This window comes from Ovis aries, chromosome 24 (assembly GCF_016772045.2).
Source record: "Ovis aries strain OAR_USU_Benz2616 breed Rambouillet chromosome 24, ARS-UI_Ramb_v3.0, whole genome shotgun sequence".
NCBI classification, from domain to species: domain Eukaryota; kingdom Metazoa; phylum Chordata; class Mammalia; order Artiodactyla; family Bovidae; genus Ovis; species Ovis aries.
In genome coordinates this window covers 3,139,486-3,156,035 of record NC_056077.1, presented here as the reverse complement: position 1 = coordinate 3,156,035, position 16,550 = coordinate 3,139,486, and the positions used below count along the sequence as shown (strand labels likewise).

At 52.9% G+C, this 16,550-nt stretch overlaps 6 non-coding genes across 6 annotated transcripts; 3 read left to right on the top strand and 3 right to left on the bottom strand.

Annotated features, from left to right (window-relative positions):
- Window positions 1-1,318: 1,318 nt before the first annotated feature.
- TRNAP-CGG (transfer RNA proline (anticodon CGG)) lies at window positions 1,319-1,390 on the bottom strand. The gene has a single exon. It is a non-coding gene; the product is annotated as a tRNA-Pro (tRNA).
- A 1,191-nt stretch (window positions 1,391-2,581) lies between these two features.
- On the bottom strand, window positions 2,582-2,654 carry TRNAK-CUU (transfer RNA lysine (anticodon CUU)). The gene has a single exon. It is a non-coding gene; the product is annotated as a tRNA-Lys (tRNA).
- Window positions 2,655-7,771: 5,117 nt separating this feature from the next.
- TRNAK-CUU (transfer RNA lysine (anticodon CUU)) lies at window positions 7,772-7,844 on the top strand. Its single transcript has one exon. It is a non-coding gene; the product is annotated as a tRNA-Lys (tRNA).
- A 3,577-nt stretch (window positions 7,845-11,421) lies between these two features.
- Window positions 11,422-11,493, top strand: TRNAP-AGG (transfer RNA proline (anticodon AGG)). Its single transcript has one exon. It is a non-coding gene; the product is annotated as a tRNA-Pro (tRNA).
- Window positions 11,494-14,712: 3,219 nt separating this feature from the next.
- Window positions 14,713-14,785, top strand: TRNAK-CUU (transfer RNA lysine (anticodon CUU)). Its single transcript has one exon. It is a non-coding gene; the product is annotated as a tRNA-Lys (tRNA).
- Window positions 14,786-15,306: 521 nt separating this feature from the next.
- On the bottom strand, window positions 15,307-15,378 carry TRNAP-AGG (transfer RNA proline (anticodon AGG)). The gene has a single exon. It is a non-coding gene; the product is annotated as a tRNA-Pro (tRNA).
- Window positions 15,379-16,550: the final 1,172 nt, after the last annotated feature.

Genomic DNA, 16,550 nt, shown 5'->3' with positions numbered 1-16,550 from the left:
ATAATAGTTTCTACCTATTAATACCTTACCCCATGTGCCCCTTTCCCTGTTCCATCTCCCCACTGGTAGCCACTGGCTTTTTCTCTAAATATCTGTGAGTCTGAATAAAGCTTTTTTTTTTTCTTTTTAATGACCACAAATTATTTGACACTCTTTGCAGTGAAGAGTGGGGTTCTTTGGACTGACCCCACTTGAACCTCAGTGGACTGTGGCTGTGACATCTTCATGTAATAATGTAGGGCTGAAGTGACACTGTAGGACCTTCAAGGTTGGATTCTAATCATCTGCAGCTTCCATCTTGTCCAGTAGAACACATACATGGGGTTCCAAGTTGCCAGGTAAGAAATTCAATCAGCTAAACTAAAAGTTAAGCATTGCTTAACAATACTTAACATATTGCATAACAATATGAAGGAAATGGCAACCCACTCTAGTACTCTTGCCTGGAAAATTCCACGAATGAAGGAGCCTGGTAGGCTATGGTTCATGGGGTCGCAAAGAATTGGAAGCGACTGAGCGACTTCACTTTCTTTTTTTCTATAGTTCCTTTTGGAGAAGGAAATGGCAACCGACTTCAGTGTTCTTGCTTGGAGAATCCCATGGATGGAGGGGTCTGGTGGGCTACAGTATATCGGGTTGCAAAGAGTCGAACACCACCAAGCAACTAACACACACACACACACACACACACACACGTATAAGCCTTCCTTCCAACGGCGAATGTTATGTAGTGGAAGAATTTTGAATTCTGGAACAAAAGAAGAATGCCTTCTATCAAATTTCTATTTAACATCTTATTAGACGTCAGATCTTAGCTACTCTATTGGGGATCAACAGGAGACTCCAGCAATGAAAACGGCGAATCTTGATTAACCACTGGACCACCAAGGAATTCCCACAGATTTTTAAAATAGTAACAAAAAGGTAAAATTAAGTGTAGTATATTTTAACTAAATCAATATATATCTAAAGTATCATTTCAACAAATTATCAGGCCGCTTACTTTGGATGGAGTCTTCAAAAGCCAATGTGTATTTTTACACCTTTACCAGCGCATCTCGGACCAGCCGGAAGAAACTCTTGTCCAGTCGGGAAAGAGCTGCGTGCGGGGAAGGAAGAATGGATCAGAGCTGTGCGTGGGAGCAGGGACCGTGAGGTCAGGTTACCGGGCTCGGGCTCCGGAGAGGAATGTGAGCCGGGGTCAGCATCAACAAGGAGGGGCCTGAAGTGGAGCGCAGAACGCGTGGCCTGTAAGTCTCTAGGTTCGCTATCGATCCTCCGGGCTCTAAAACAGTGGGTAAGCCGGAAAGGATAACCTGGGCTCGTCCGGGATTTGAACCCGGGACCTCTCGCACCCGAAGCGAGAATCATACCCCTAGACCAACGAGCCACCCCTGCAAGGTTCCTCTCAACTCTTCCTTTACAACTATTCCCATCCTTGCGCGAGTCAGGTTTATTCCGAAGTAGACTGGCAGAGGGGCACTTGAATTCGGGCGGGGAGACCCAAGAAACCCAGGCCAGCAGGGGCAGAAAGAGAGGTCCGCTACGCCAGGATCAGGAAGGGCTGATTCCTGGACCGCAGGGGGATTGATCCCCACCCTAGGGGAGTGAGCAGCAGAAACATGGGGGCGGGGGATCGGGGACCAGAGGCTTGGATGAGCGAGAAGGCATCTTACAGGACGAGCACCGGCAGTCCAGAGGACTCCGAGCCTCAGGCTGACAGCATGGGGCTGTGGATTGTGGCTTCGGAGCAGGCAGGCACAGGGGACTGGCATCAAGCAGGAGCCGATCCCCTAAGGTGGGGCCTGTGTCCTAGAACCTCCGGAGGAGGAGGATCAGGGGAAGGAGGTGACCGCTCCGCCTTATGCGCCTGGCCCCAGGACTGCCAGCCTGTGCGCCGGAAAAGGGTGGCAGATCCCCCTGTTGATCCCCAAAGCCCCACAGGATTGGAGAGGACCACCTTGGGAGCCTCCTGTGGTTCTGGGCAAATCCCTTCCACGGGAAAAGTAAGGCAGGGTGGGATCAACAGTGGCTGGCTCATTTGAACAGTTCAGTGGGTTTTAGGGTGTGGGGGCTGGGTGATCAAACCCTGGGTGATTAGGGCCAGGGGAAATATTGGCTTGGTGTGTGAGAGTTAGATAAAGAGATGACTCAGTGTGTGGACTAGAAATTTGTTGGTTTGCAAACTGTTTACTTCCTCTAGGAATTAGCTGGCCCTGGGGTTGGGAGTCTGTCCCCAGCCAGCAGTCACCTCCAAAAGATCAAACCATCAAAATATGAAGATCTTCCCCGTCTCCTTCTTCATGAAAGTTCCATGCTTTCTCCGTGACCCTAGGTCATCGTTGTTGCTTAGCTGCTCAGTCGTGTGGGACTCTTTCTGACTCTGGACTGTAGCGGGCCAGGCGCCTTCAGCCATGGGTTTCCTAGGCAAGAATATTGGAGTGAGTTGCCATTTCCTTTTCCTAGGTCGAGGTCTTGAAATTTGGTCCCAGGGTCTTGTGATTGGTGTGGCTAGGATTCTGTGAATGCTTGCTTGCCGCATAAGACTCTGAACTCTCCTAACACAGCTTAACAAAAGCTGCGCCCAGCGTGGGGCTCGAACCCACGACCCTGAGATTAAGAGTCTCATGCTCTACCGACTGAGCTAGCCGGGCACCTCTTTCATCTTTTTTCTTTGAAGGAACCACCCCTGTCCATAGATCCCTGCTGTGCACAGCTTGCCCCCTTCCCGTTTACTTGAGAAACTGCCAAGGAGCCTCAGGTTTGAAGACTGCGAGGGGGCAGGACGGCCTTGACTGAAATACAGAGACTTGCCTAGGGTTCCGAGGGAAGGGGGAAAGGGGAGGCTGACCCAGACGGACAGATGGAGGCCAGATGGGCGCGTGCAGCGCTGGGAAGTCAGTGCCTGGGCCCCTGAAGCCCTATTCACGGTCCCGGGACCCTGCACGCAGGAGGCAGCCCCATGAAACTGCCTCCTTGCTTCCCAGATATGAAATCAGAACCCAAGTTTCCCTGACCATTTCTCCTCCCATGGGGTGGGAAGATCAGGACCCTCTTGCAGACGGAGGACAGGGTCCTGAAGATTAGGCTCATTAGAGATGGGTAGCACAAGGCGTTCTTATCTACGGTGGTCTTGGGGTGAGTCCCCAGGGCCTGCAAGAGCTCTTGAGGATGAATCTGGGCCCCATGACCCCCGCCCCCAATTCACACTACCCACCCCACCCCAACCTACACCCTGCTTTAGGGCGGACCGTGTGGTCTGAACCGGAATGACCCAGGAGACCCGCTGCAAGCCTGGAGGGGTATCCTGGTACCCAGGGGGTGTGATGCAGTGTCCAGCCAGGGCCACCTTCTTCTTTCCTAGTCAGTTTCTGGAATAAGAAAGGGAACTGTGAGGCACCTAGAGCCACATGGGGGCCTTGGGAGCCCAGCCCAGGAGCCCCAGGGTCTGCCCTGGACCCTAGTCCCCCTTCCTGTAGGGTGAGACTTGGCATTGATCCAAGGTCAGTGGCTGGGGCTGGTCAGTTGGTCTCGACTTTGGGTCTCACAGGGAACTCCCATGTGGTCCCTGCGACCGGGCCTGGGCCAGAGGGAGGGCCCAGGGGCAGTGGATCGGTGGAGAGGCGACCCCCCGGCCCCTGGGGCCCACAGTGTCGATCTCATTTCTCTCTGGAGAGTAAGGCAGATCCTCCAGCCACAAGCCCCCCTTCCCTCAGGGGAGGGAGGATCTGGGGGACCACCCAAACTGAGTGAGGGAGAGGAGAGGAGGAAATGGATGATACCAAGGACAACTAGGAGCCCATATGCTGTGGCTTGCTCGTGTAGGGGCGTGATTCTTGCTTTGGGAGTGGGAGGTCCTGGGTTCAAATCCCAAATGAACCCCTGTGGTTAGCTGGTTTTGGGGTTGTTTGTTTGTTTTTTGTTTTAGGAAAATCTGTCAGTGGTCTGTGAATGGTCTTTCAGCACCACAGACACTGGCATTCCAGACCGCAGAGATGAGGGTACACGTCAGACTGTGAGGGAGAACAGACGCCAAGGACCACCAGCCAGAGGAACTTTTCTGTTCTGAGGGTGCTTTTCTTGCTTTAGATGTGAGAGGTCCCGAATTCAACCCCAAGGGTTCTCTTCAGAACCAGGCAGGCAGGGCCTGGCTGTACTGTCTGTGTGGACCAATAGCCCTCAGTGTTAGAGCTGGCGAGGAGTGCAGGGCTGCTGGCTCAGGGTGTCACTCAGGCAGACAGGGCCCCCTGGGGCAGGGGGAAGGACTGGGCTCAAAGGGCAGCCATAGCGATCACCCCCACACCCAGCCCAAGGGGCCACCTGCAGGAGCTCCTTCTGATGCTGGCCACTTCTGTCCCTAAACCTGGTGACTCCTGTACTCAGGGCAACACTTCTGGCCTAGTTCTGCAGTCCCCAAACTGTGTGTGGAGGCACCTTTATGGCATTTTTAATTTTCCAGGGATGTTTAAAGTTTTGAGAGAAACAGCAATAGTCAACATCCATCAGACACCATTCTATGTGACCCACTGGTTCAAGGCAGTTCAGTTTCAAGTTTTATGATGAGATATATATATACACACACACACACACATGCTGCTGCTGCTAAGTCGCTTCAGTCGTGTCCGACTCTGTGCGACCCCATAGACGGCAGCCCACCAGGCTCCCCCGTCCCTGGGACTCTCCAGGCAAGAACACTGGAGTGGGTTGCCATTTCCTTCTCCACTGCATGAAAGTGAAAAGTAAAAGTGAAGTCACTGAGTTATGTCCAACTCTCAGTGACCCCATGGACTGCAGCCTACCAGGCTCCTCCGTCCATGGGATTTTCCAGGCAAGAGTACTAGAGTGGGGTGCCATTGCCTTCTCCAAATATAATAACTGGCCAATATTAAAAGATATGTGTATAAAACATGTATGTGTACACACATATTTTATGAAAATGAGATTATACTAAGTTCTAATAAGATTCTTTTGCCACTTTTGAATCTTGAACACATAACTGCTGCATAAAAAGAACTAAAAAGTAAATAAATGATTATCACTAGATCGTAAAGGATAAAGCCAAGATTAGAACCAAGGTATGTAATTCCAAAGCTCATGCCTTTTCCACTACATAGTGCTCTCTCAGCTTCCTCAAATATAAAATGGATTTGCCCATTATATAAAGGTGGGTAATGTAAGCATGGAATGAAATAATGAGTGAGAAAACACCTTAAAACTATAAAACATAGTTAAGGAAACATAAGGGACTATTACTCATTTCCCTCACCTGAAATATAAGCAGAACTCACTGTAATGTTTTGGTGCTGAACTATCATGCCACACAGGGTCAATTAAGGTTTGCACTTCTACAGACAATATGGGGGATAATCTCAAAGTCCTTTATAATCAGAACTGAACTTAAAAACATTTTAGGAAGCCCTTCAAGCAATCCTGAAACCTAAAAAATATACACCATTCTAACCGATCTAAGACCATATAATTAGATTTACATTATAAAACTGTATATAACATCAAAAGTGCTCTGAATTAAGCATCATTATTTGAATTGCATATACGTGAGACTTTTTAAAACATAGTGACTATTTGGAAAGCTATGTTTTTTCTTGAAATAGGTATCTTGAAGGAAGTCCAAACTGTTTTTAAAGTAAACCTATATCCAATGTACCCCATTAACAGTGAAACCAAAATTTTAAAACAAAAACAAGGCATGACTTCAGTGTATAAGCCAGTTTTTCTTTCTCTGCAAAACCTAAGCCTAACTATTTAATATTTAATATCAGATCAATATGTGTGAACTAGAAAAATAAGGCTGCTGGAGTATACACTTCTGAAAGAATGGAGGGAAAAGGAAATAAACGCTGTTAGTTGTTAAGACTAATACTCCTACCCAAGGTAAAGTTCTTTCTTCTAATCCACACTTCCCATTTGCTTTCTCCCTGCCCCATATTTCAATTCACAGCAACTACTTCTAAGAAATGTACGTTAGCAATCCCATGTTTTTAACTGTTAAGAGAAGGAAAATTCTTTTAACACGCTGTAGGATACTGAAAGCTACAATAGAGAGCAAACATTTTCAAAACATTTTCAAAATGACTTGACTAACAAGTAGAATTCAAATTAGATCTTTTAACTATGCTGCAGTTCAAATATCATATATATATATACTTTTGTAAAGTTCGGTTTTCTGCGGCTTCTGTGGAAAAAGCAAGCACTGCTGGAAAATCAAGGTGAGTGGGAACCGAGAGTGGTGGTGTTCAATCTGATTCTGAGGTTGGAGAAGCTGTACAGGCCCATCAAGTGCACACACTCCATTAGAAAACTATGATGATTGTTCAAAAGGAACATAAAAATAGTATTACTAGTATTCTTCTCAAAAAGGCATTGTGCTAGGTTGAATGGTGTCCTAACACTCATGGTCATCCAGAATCTCAGAAGGTAGGATGCCTGCACAGTAGTATATTTATTAGATGCTACATATATATCTCCAGAATCAAACATATATAGAGCATCATAAAACTTGAAGCTGAACTGTCTTAAACAAGTGGGCTTGTCCAGGATTTGGACCCAGGACCTCTTGCACCCAAAGCAAGAACCATACCCCTAGACCAACAAGCCATCATAACCTTACTGACTGTCCTTGGTGTCATCCATTTCCTCCTCTCTCCTCTCCCTCACTCAGTTTGGGTGGTCCCCCAGATCCTCCCTCCCCTGAGGGAAGGGGGGCTTGTGGCTGGAGGATCTGCCTTACTCTCCAGAGAGAAATGAGATCGACACTGTGGGCCCCAGGGGCCGGGGGGTCGCCTCTCCACCGATCCACTGCCCCTGGGCCCTCCCTCTGGCCCAGTCGCAGGGACCACATGGGGGCTCCCTGTGAGACCCAAAGTCGAGACCAACTGACCAGCCCCAGCCACTGACCTTGGATCAATGCCAAGTCTCACCCTACAGGAAGGGGGACTAGGGTCCAGGGCAGACCCTGGGGCTCCTGGGCTGGGCTCCCAAGGCCCCCATGTGGCTCTAGGTGCCTCACAGTTCCCTTTCTTATTCCAGAAACTGACTAGGAAGGAAGAAGGTGGCCCTGGCTGGACACTGCGTCACACCCCCTGGGTACTGGATTTCCTCTCCCAGGCTTGTAGCAGGTCCCCTCGGTCGTTCTGGATAACTCAGGCGGCCCGCCTAAAGAGGGGAGGGGTAGGGTTGGGGGTGGCAAGGTTGAGTGGTGAGTATTCGGGGCAGGGGTCAAGGCGACCAAGGTTTGGCCCTGGGAGCTCTCGCAGGCCCTGAGGACTCACCCCCAGACCACTGTAGAAAAGAACGTCTTGTGCCACCTGTCTTGGTGACCTTGCCCTCCCGTCTGCAAGAGGGTCCTAATTTCCCCCTCGCCCTCACGGGGGGGGAGGGACGGTTGGGGGAAGCTTGGGTTCTAATCCCATATCTGGAAAGCAAGAAGACAGTTTCGTGGGGCTGCCTCCTGCGTGCGGGGTCCTGGGACGTGCATGGGATTCAGGGGCCTAGGCACCGGTCTCTCAGCGGGGCGCGCTCCGGGGCCTCCATATGCCTGTCCGTCTGGGTCAGCCTCCGCCCCCTATCCCGCCCCTCCCCGCCCCCCTAAGCAAGTCTCTAAATTACGGTCAAGGCTGTGCCGCCCCCTCGCAGCCTTCAAACCTGAGACTCCCTGGCAGTTTTTCGAGGAGACTGGGAGAAGCCAAGCTGTTCACAGCAGGGACCTATGGACAGGGATCGATCTGTTAAGAAGAGACAGGGTGAACAAGCAGCCCGGCTAGCTCAGTCGGCAGAGCATGAGACTCTTAATCTCAGGGTCGTGGGTTCGAGCCCCACGTTGGGCGCAGCTTTTGTTAAGCTGGTAAGGGAATTCAGATTCTTCCGTGTGGAGCAAGCATTCACAGAATCCTAGCCACACCTATCTGCAGATGGGGCTACTGCCTGCCAAAGCAGGAGACAGAGAGACGCAGTTTCCATCTCTGTGTCAGGAGGATCCTCTGAGTGGCAACTCACTCCAGTATTCTTGCCGAGAAAATCCCACGGACAAAGGAGCCTGGCGAGCTACAGCCCACAGGGTCGCGAAGAGTCAGACGCGACTGAGACGACTTAGCAGGCACACACACAAGTTGCCCAGATTGTGGTAATTTGTTAGGGCAACCACAGCTGACTAACACTGGTCCTGAAGGTAAGCCTTTTTTCCCCCGCCCGTAAAGCTACTAAGGTTATATGGACCTAACTGTTCTGTACCCCAGACCGTCCTTTCTTTTCACCTAAGAACACCAGGAGAAATTCCTGAGACGAAGTGTGCCTTAGTCTGGCCGGAGCAGCAGCCTGGGTCCTAGGAACTCGAGCTCCAAGGGTCCGGGGGAGCGGCAGGGGCAGCCTCGCTGATGTCACTCCAAGAAAAGCCTGGGTTCCCACCAAAAAAGAAAGCAAATCTGCTCCTGCCAAACACCCAGCCTGCCCTTTTAGAAGGCTAGACCCTTGAGAGAAAACAAGAAAATCCGCTGATGGAAATTGTATCCCGTCCTCCTCGCTTTCCCCCAAATCCGGAAGCCAAACGCCCCTTGTCCATGTCCTTTTTACTGGGGAGAGTGGAGCAAAGTTGAGAGCCCCCCTCCCCCCCCTCCGTCTCCGCCAAATAAGAGACCACCTATTGCCGGGGCCGGGGGTGAGGGGCGGGTTGGGGAGGGAAGTTCTGAGCAGCCCCTCCTCAGGCACGCGGGGAGCCCTGCTTCGGAGGAGCCTCCTGATGGGGCTCCCCAAACCTCGGTGCCTGGAACTGGCCGGGGCGCTCCGGGCCCGGAGAGTCGCCCTCCATCCCCGCCCTCCCCATCCCCGCCGCCGGCACCCACACACCCGGCGGCGGGCGCCCTGGGGTTCCTGGAGTCCGGGGTTCTATGAGCCCCTAGTCAAGGGCAGCGGCGCCGGTCTCTCGGGGTTTACTAAACCCAAGATCCAGGGGCTAGGCATCTTCTCGGGCCAGGTATTCAAAAGCTGGCTGGAGGACCGAAGTTCTGAACCGTCTCGCTCAAGGTGGAGACCGAAGTCTGCGGCTGAAATGGTTGACAATCCAGGGAACCGATCAGGTTGCTGGCAACGTAGGTCCCCTGGCTGCCTGTATCGCTAAAATCCTCTGGAAATGGTTAATTCTTAGTATTTTCCACCCGTGCGGCCTCTTCATCATCCAAAAGCACACACCCAACTTGGGGCTCAAACCCACGACCCTGAGGTTAAGAGTCCCATGCTCTACCGACTGAGCTAGCCGAGCTTAAATAGGGGCCGTCTTTGACTCCGCGCAGCTGAGTCCCAAAGGCCGGTCGTGCAAAAAAAAAGAAGAAAAAAAAAAATCGTCACAGGTGTGGGTGTCCCGAAGCCCGCCCTCTGGGCATTCAGGTGGTTGGCACAGTCCCTGGACGTCCAGCCGGGCATCGTCCCCCTCCCCGCGCCCTCCCCCGCCTCTCCCCCCTATCCCCTTTCTCATGCAGTTGTCGGCAGACAGGGATTCTTAGTGTTGAAGTGGAATTTTTGGCCTGGGGCCATTAGCCACAGCCCTGGGTCAGGGTCTGTCAGGGTGGTCCTCGGGGGTTGAGGGTGGGGGCAAGGAACAGCCCCTCTCCTGGGTCCGAATATGGCTCAGAGGAGTCTGGATCATGGCTCTCTCTGCCTGTATAATCCGGAATCTAACTCATGATTGAGCTCCTATCTATGTATGGCTTCAGTGGTTTAAAATGACCTTAAGGATCAGCCCCTTGCGCGCCTCTTCTGATCTATGCGCAGCACCACAGAGTCCCAGAGGGGAGGGCTCGTGGGCCCTCCTTTGCCCCGTGTAGGGTCCTCACATCTGTGACTCCAGGGAGCCAATGCTCTGCCCACGACCACCGGTGTCTTGGGACAATCTTGGAAGAATCAGAAACTGATCCTGGGTCCCTCCCAGGATGGTTCATCTGTTCAGAAGTTCTCTGGGACGGGAGGCACATTGTTTACCATTCCTGCTGAGCTTGGAAAACCCATCCTGGGTGGGATTCTGTTCTTGACCTCTCTCCTCTTCCCCCCAAAGTTCCAGAGTCTAGAAAAGCTGCCGCTACTGAAAAGTCAGAAGGACTAGACTGGGACATTCCAGGGACCCCTTCCCTGCCTCCCTCCCCCCCACAGTACCAAGTGACAGCTCTAGCTTTGAAGGTCCATTGGAAGAGATCAGAAATGCTGATACCCAAAGCTGAAGCTCCATTTGCCCCAAACCCGGGCAATAGAAACCTTCTTCAAGACCCAACACACTGTCCCCGCTCCCGGTGGAACCCAGGCCCACGATCCCTGGCTTAAAAGGCCAGCGAGACCCAGCAGGCCCTGGGCCTTCCCCCACAACAAGGCTGAGTCTTCCCATCCTTCCACCCATGGACCCTGCATCAGCCCCTCTTCCAACACCCACTCCAGTCAACCCCAACCCCTCTGTTCTGTCCTACGTCTTCCCTTCCTCTCTCTGCCCCAGGTCAGCACTTGGACCAGCCTCCCTGCCCTTCCGTGTGTGTGTGTCTCTGCTCAGAGGTCATGGTATCCCCCACTGGGGCTGGTGCCCTCAGAGCCGGTCCCTGCAGAGTTCTCAGCACAGGGCATGGTGCATGGAGTGTGTGGGGTGAGTCAGAATGCACGTGGGGAGGAGGGTCACTGAGGTCGCAGAGTCAACAGGGACATGCAAGGGTGGTATCTCAGGTCTGACAAGTCCCAGCAGAATCTAGCCGTGAGCTCTTCTGAACGTTTTAGGGCCTGGGCTTGGGTATACAGGGAAGAGCAGGCCCTCTGCTGAGCTCTGAAGAGGGCAGAGCCTCCAGGGCAGGGGGCCGGGGATGGTGGTGGTGGCGGGTGGCCTGTGGACAAGGCCACCAGCTCAGGGATGGAAGCTCCCGCGGGAGGGCCCTGAGAAAGGCCCAGGCCACATTAGTTGCTCCTCTGGGGTGACCAGTGCACCTGGCCCCTAAGCCTCAGGAGACCCACATTTCTCTGAATATAATTCTCTTCCATGCAGAAGACTGACAGCTGTGTAGCTCGCAGTCTTGTCAGGACCAGAGGAATCCAGGCACCGCGGCTCCAGCTCTGTCCCCAGTCTCCAGGCTTTAGTTGCAAAGAGAGGAAAGGACTCTCAAGTTCCTCTGCGGTGGAGGCCTCAGTGATGGTGGCCTGGCGATGCCGGTCCAGCCAGGACTAGGGGAGGCAGAACGGAGTCCCAGATGCACAGAGTGATCAGGCTCCGGGACCTGGTGCGCACGCGGGCTGCGACACTGCACTCTCCTCTTCTAGACGCCAGAGAACTGAACTTACCGGAGCCCTTTGTGAAGTGGCTCGGAAGCGGGTAGCCGTGGCCCTGAGGCTGGACAGGGAAGTGATGTGACGATTATATGGAATGGGCAAGGTAACAGTTACTGTGGCTCGTTGGTCTAGGGGTATGATTCTCGCTTAGGGTGCGAGAGGTCCCGGGTTCAAATCCCGGACGAGCCCAGCTTTTTATCCCCAGAATTCCCAGTGTACCTATTCCAGGGCCTCCTGTGGACACCAAGTGTGGTCTGATGTACCATCACCCGCCCGCCCCATCCACTCAGCCCGCTAGCCCGAGCGGAAGAGCTAGAGGTCCAGAATCTGAGTCCTGAATTTGGGCTCCACATTAAATAGCTTAGCCGGAGGGAATTATGGAGAGAGAGCCCCAGGCACAGCCGGCGGCCACAGCTCCCGCCTGCGACGCCGAACCCTGAGCGCGTCCCTGTGCCGCGCGGCACTGGCAGGTGTTTTTCCCCAGCTGGCCGCCAGGGGGCGCGCCGCGCCAACGCTGCCGCGCGGTGAAGAGCGGCGCTTCCTCCCGGCCCTGGTCTGGGAAGGCTCCCGGGTGCGTCCCGGCCGGGGGAGCCTCTGGCAGCCCGGCTGTGCTGCTGCTGTTGTTAATGACCGGTGCGGGGTCAGGCGGAGATGGCAATGGCACCCCACTCCAGTCCCCTTGCCTGGAAAATCCCACGGACGGAGGAGCCTGGTGGGCTGCGGTCCATGGGGTCGCTAAGAGTCGGACAAGACTGAGCGAGCGACTTCGGTTTCCCTTTTCACTTTCATGCATTGAAGAGGGAAATGGCAACCCACTCCTCTTGCCTGGAGAATCCCAGGGACGGGGGAGCCTGGTGGGCTGCCTTCTCTGGGGTCGCACAGAGTCGGACACGACTGAAGCGACTTAGCAGCTCCAGCAGCGGGGTTGGGGAGCCCCCCTGGACTACCACCCCCCTTCCCAAGGGTGAAAGGAGATAATAGGGAGGCTGGGCAGGACTGCCCCGGGCATCCACCTGAGAAATGGACCCCTTAACTTCGGCCGAAGTGTCTCCTCACCTCCCCTTTCCCCTCCTGGGACCTGAAACGTCAGGGCCGTTGGCCCAGCACCTAGTAGCAGCGTCCCCCCTTCCCCCGCCCTGCTTTAATCCAGCTTCTAATGATGGACATTAACGTTCCCCCCAACCTTCTCTTTGTCCACGAGGGGAGCAGTAGGAGGCGCCCCTCCTGCCTCCTACAAGGGCTCATCGGCGGAAGCCTAGTGGACAGTATGAACTCTCACTCCAGCCCAGCAGTGTGGGACCCAGCAGGTCCCATCCTGTGGGAATTGCCCTCACCAGACAGCAACAGGGTGACTCCCTCTTTCCCTACCGCAGGGCGCCTTGTCAGAGAAGGCTGCTAATCCAGAAAATTTAAATGAGATCTAGAGTCTCATAACATAATGCTGAAACTCCAAGATGCAATTGAAAATCACTGATCAAACTGAGAACCAGAAAAATGCCAACTTGAAGGAGAAATGGCAATCAAGAGAAGCTGACTCAGATGTTGGAACCATCAGCCAAGGAAGGTAAAAGTGGTTGAGCAGCCATGTGCAAATGCTTCAAGAGCAATTACAAGCCACTTAAAACAAATTTAAAAAGTGAAAGTCTCAAATAAATAGATAAAAAATAACCAACTGAGAAGCTTAGAACTGAAACATACAATAATCAAAATAAAAAACTTAATTGACAGGCAATGGCAGGATCAACAGAAGAATCAGTTGAAGATAGAACAATAGATGTTACCCAATCTGAAAAAAAGAGAAAATAAACTTAAAAAAATAAACCAAGTAACAGAGCCTCAAGGCTTGGTGGGGCTTTAACAAAATATATAATATTGGAGTCTTGAAGACCTAAGAAGAGAAAGATGGGGCTAAACAGTGTTAGAAGAAATAGTAACTAAAAAAGGAAAAAAAGAAATGAAATCACTGAAAGTTTCCGGTGGATTAAAAAAATAAATAAAATTTAGAAAGAATGTACTTGCACCTCTCCATTCTTTGATCAAAGAATAAAGTTTTCAAAATAAACCTTACTTATAAAGTTTTGAAAAAAAAAAAAAGAAGCAGAATCACATAACCCCTCACCCCTACACACACCGGAGCGTCCCCTATCTCTGTGCATATTTGAAACCTGTGTATGACATTGTTTCACCCGTAAACGTTTTTTTCCTTAACTCTACAAATTAAGTCCTCCATTTTAAAATAATTTAATGCCATGTGCACATCCAACAGCATTAAGGATGGCCCCACAGTATTCTATGGTGCTCGGTGCCTGCAGGCTCCTGCTGCCTCCTAACTTCCCTTTGCATTTGGCTGGCTGGTTTCAGGATGCAGGCCAGCTCTGCACATGGGGACTGGTGGAGTCTGAAATCTCAGGGAATCCTCAGAAAATTCTCAGAGGCACCCTGTCTCCAGAATTTGGGGTAGCGGGAGGGGGGGGAGCAGATAACCTCTGCCATCACTCCCAGTCCACTGTATATCTGAAGTAGCTTTCTGCTCTAGAGAGGCAAGCTGGGAGGGGGATGTGGCAGGGTAGCCTCATCCTCAACCTACACAGGTCTCACGAGTGCGGGACAAGCATCTGCTTTCTTCCTCCAGGGCCACCTCACTTCTGATTCTGAATCCCGGGAGACTGGCCAAAACAGGAGTGAGCAGGGTAGGTGTCCTGGTGGGTGCCCCGGGGTCTCCAACCCCTTCCAGCAATCCACCACCAGGTCCTTGGTTCCAACAATTCAAGATCACCCAAAGGACAGACCGAGAAGGGTTGGGGCAAAATAAAACTTTAAATAAAAAAAAGTTTATTTTAGATAATGTGCAGGCAGCATGGATGGTGTTATGTGAACATAGAACCCAGTAGAATCCAGCATGTCTAACAGTTCTTTTCAGTTCACGGGTTTGTTTGTGCAAATGCAGTGGTGGGTCCCTTGCTGTTGCCCGATTTCAGTTGGTCCCCTCGTCCAGGGGTATCAGGATTGCCTTGGGCAGGTCCACGCTCAGTTCTGTACCAGTTGCAGGGCTCCTGGTGGCTGCTGAACAGCTGTCTGTCTGTCCCTCTGTCAGTGTGGCATCTCACCCCACATGTCCCCCACTCTATCCTAGCCCCCCTACTCCCGTCGACTCCCCCCACTTTCCCTGACTCCCCCATTCCCCCTCCCCCCTCCCACTTCCCCCCACTCCCCCCTACCCCCACCCCACCCCCCACAAGGCTGCCTTCCTGCTGGGGATTCGGAGAATTCTGGGCAGTCTAAACACACAGAAAGCCCTGAGAGGACTCCACATCCCTGCTGACCCAGGGACGTACCCCACCCAGTCATTTGGGATGATCCACAGCCAGTCAAGTTCCGAAGCTTGGCTGGAGTCTTCCCCACACATGTGCCCGGCTAGCTCAGTCGGTAGAGCATGAGACTCTTAATCTCAGGGTCGTGGGTTCGAGCCCCACGTTGGGCGTCTTTTTGACAGGATCTCTAGGTGTGTAGGAACAAAATGCACCAAAGGTGAAGTCACACAGCCTGTGCCTTTGCACCATGCCACCCTGCCCAAGCTCTCATACGCCCGAAGTGTCCACTCCTTACAGTGGATCCGCTAACTCACCAGGTTCCTCAACTTCTTTAACCAAAGGAACCCTAGAAATAGATCCATTAAAGATTTGAACCTGGCTTCTAAACCAAACCCACCCACCAGTTTTTCCTTTGGTTAATTTAGGGGAGCGAGCGAGCCAGCTACTATTATCTCTGCATCTGCCGGACAACATGTCCACGGTCATAAAAAGCTCAGCTTACACCAGGATGCTCTTTTGGGAGTCAGGGGAGAACCGAGTTCCATGTTCTTCCTACCAGGAGTGGCCCCATAGATCTGAGCAATCCAGACCACTGCTCGGAAGGATGAGGATGACAGCTGAGGTGGGAATAGCCATATCCGGTGAATGTGACAACAGTGAGTCCCCGGGACACAGCCGGTTATTAAAAGCAGGGCTCGTCCGGGATTTGAACCCGGGACCTCTCGCACCCTAAGCGAGAATCATACCCCTAGACCAACGAGCCGCATGGTGGGAGCCTCCTCCCCTCCTGCTGAACTCAACCTGGCTCTGTCCTCCCTGGTCCGGGACTGTCCCTGTTTCCTCAGTCCATGGATGGTTCCCTTTTCTCCGTGAGTGTCGTGAGTGGAAGGATTTGGTTCCGTGGACTGGGGTGGGAGTAGGGGGTGGGGGGACATGGGCCTTTCCGCATTGCCCCAAGCTGAGGCTGCAAGTTGGTGAGTTCCAATGCAGGTTTTGGAGGGTTCGGCTCCTCCCCTATCCTTCTCTGTACCAGGAAAACTGAGGCAATCAGTGCCCCCAGATCGCCTCTGTCACCAGGCTGAGGCCTGGGCTGCAGAATGAAGCTGGGAGTAGAGTTCGGATCCCGTCCTTGACGTCGCGGGCTCCTAGACACCTCCGGGACTGCCTGGCTCCCCCAGCACCCACTGGAAACACCTGTCGAGGGGTTGCCGGTCCCACAGCTGGTCCAGCCCGGAGAACCGCCTCCAGAGTTCCAGACTCGAATCCCAGTGCAGACCGCAGCCAGGAAGGGGCCCCACCGATGAGTGGGGGTTTAAGTAGGGAGTAAAGGAATAAGGGAGGAAGTTGCTCAGAAAAGATGCCCCAAGATGCTGTTTCCACTGGTGTGACCTGGGTCATGGTGCCTCCCTGTCCAAGGAACACACACGGACACTTGACCTCAGTGCCCAGGCCTGTTCTGGCCACTCGCATCCAGCGGGTCTGGGTCCACCACCCACTGCGCCTGCCCCATGATCCATTCTCACAGGCCCAGGACCCACACCCGCTCTGCCAGGCATTCTGTTTCAGCCCTAAAGTGACCAGAAAAAGCAACGGGGCTCCTTGGGGATTTGATGCCAAAAAGCTCCACAGGGAGCTTCTTCTGCAGTGCTCGCTTCCTGTTCCTTGGACAGATGACAGTCAGACCCCAGCTGCAGGCGGGACCGAGACTCAGGGCTCGCTGTAGAGGACAGCAGACCTTGGGTGCCCAAGTTGGGAGGGGGTTGAGGCAGGTCGGAGGGAGGGGCACCCCAACACAGAGAGGAGTGGACCTGCTGCTGGAGGCAGTGGTGGTTTCCCTTCAAGGAATGGGAGTCGTGAAAGGTTCTGTCTGTGGGGGAACAAAGTGCTGGCCAAGGAGCCTGGTTACCCTGGTTGACGCCCACTAGGCCTCAAAGG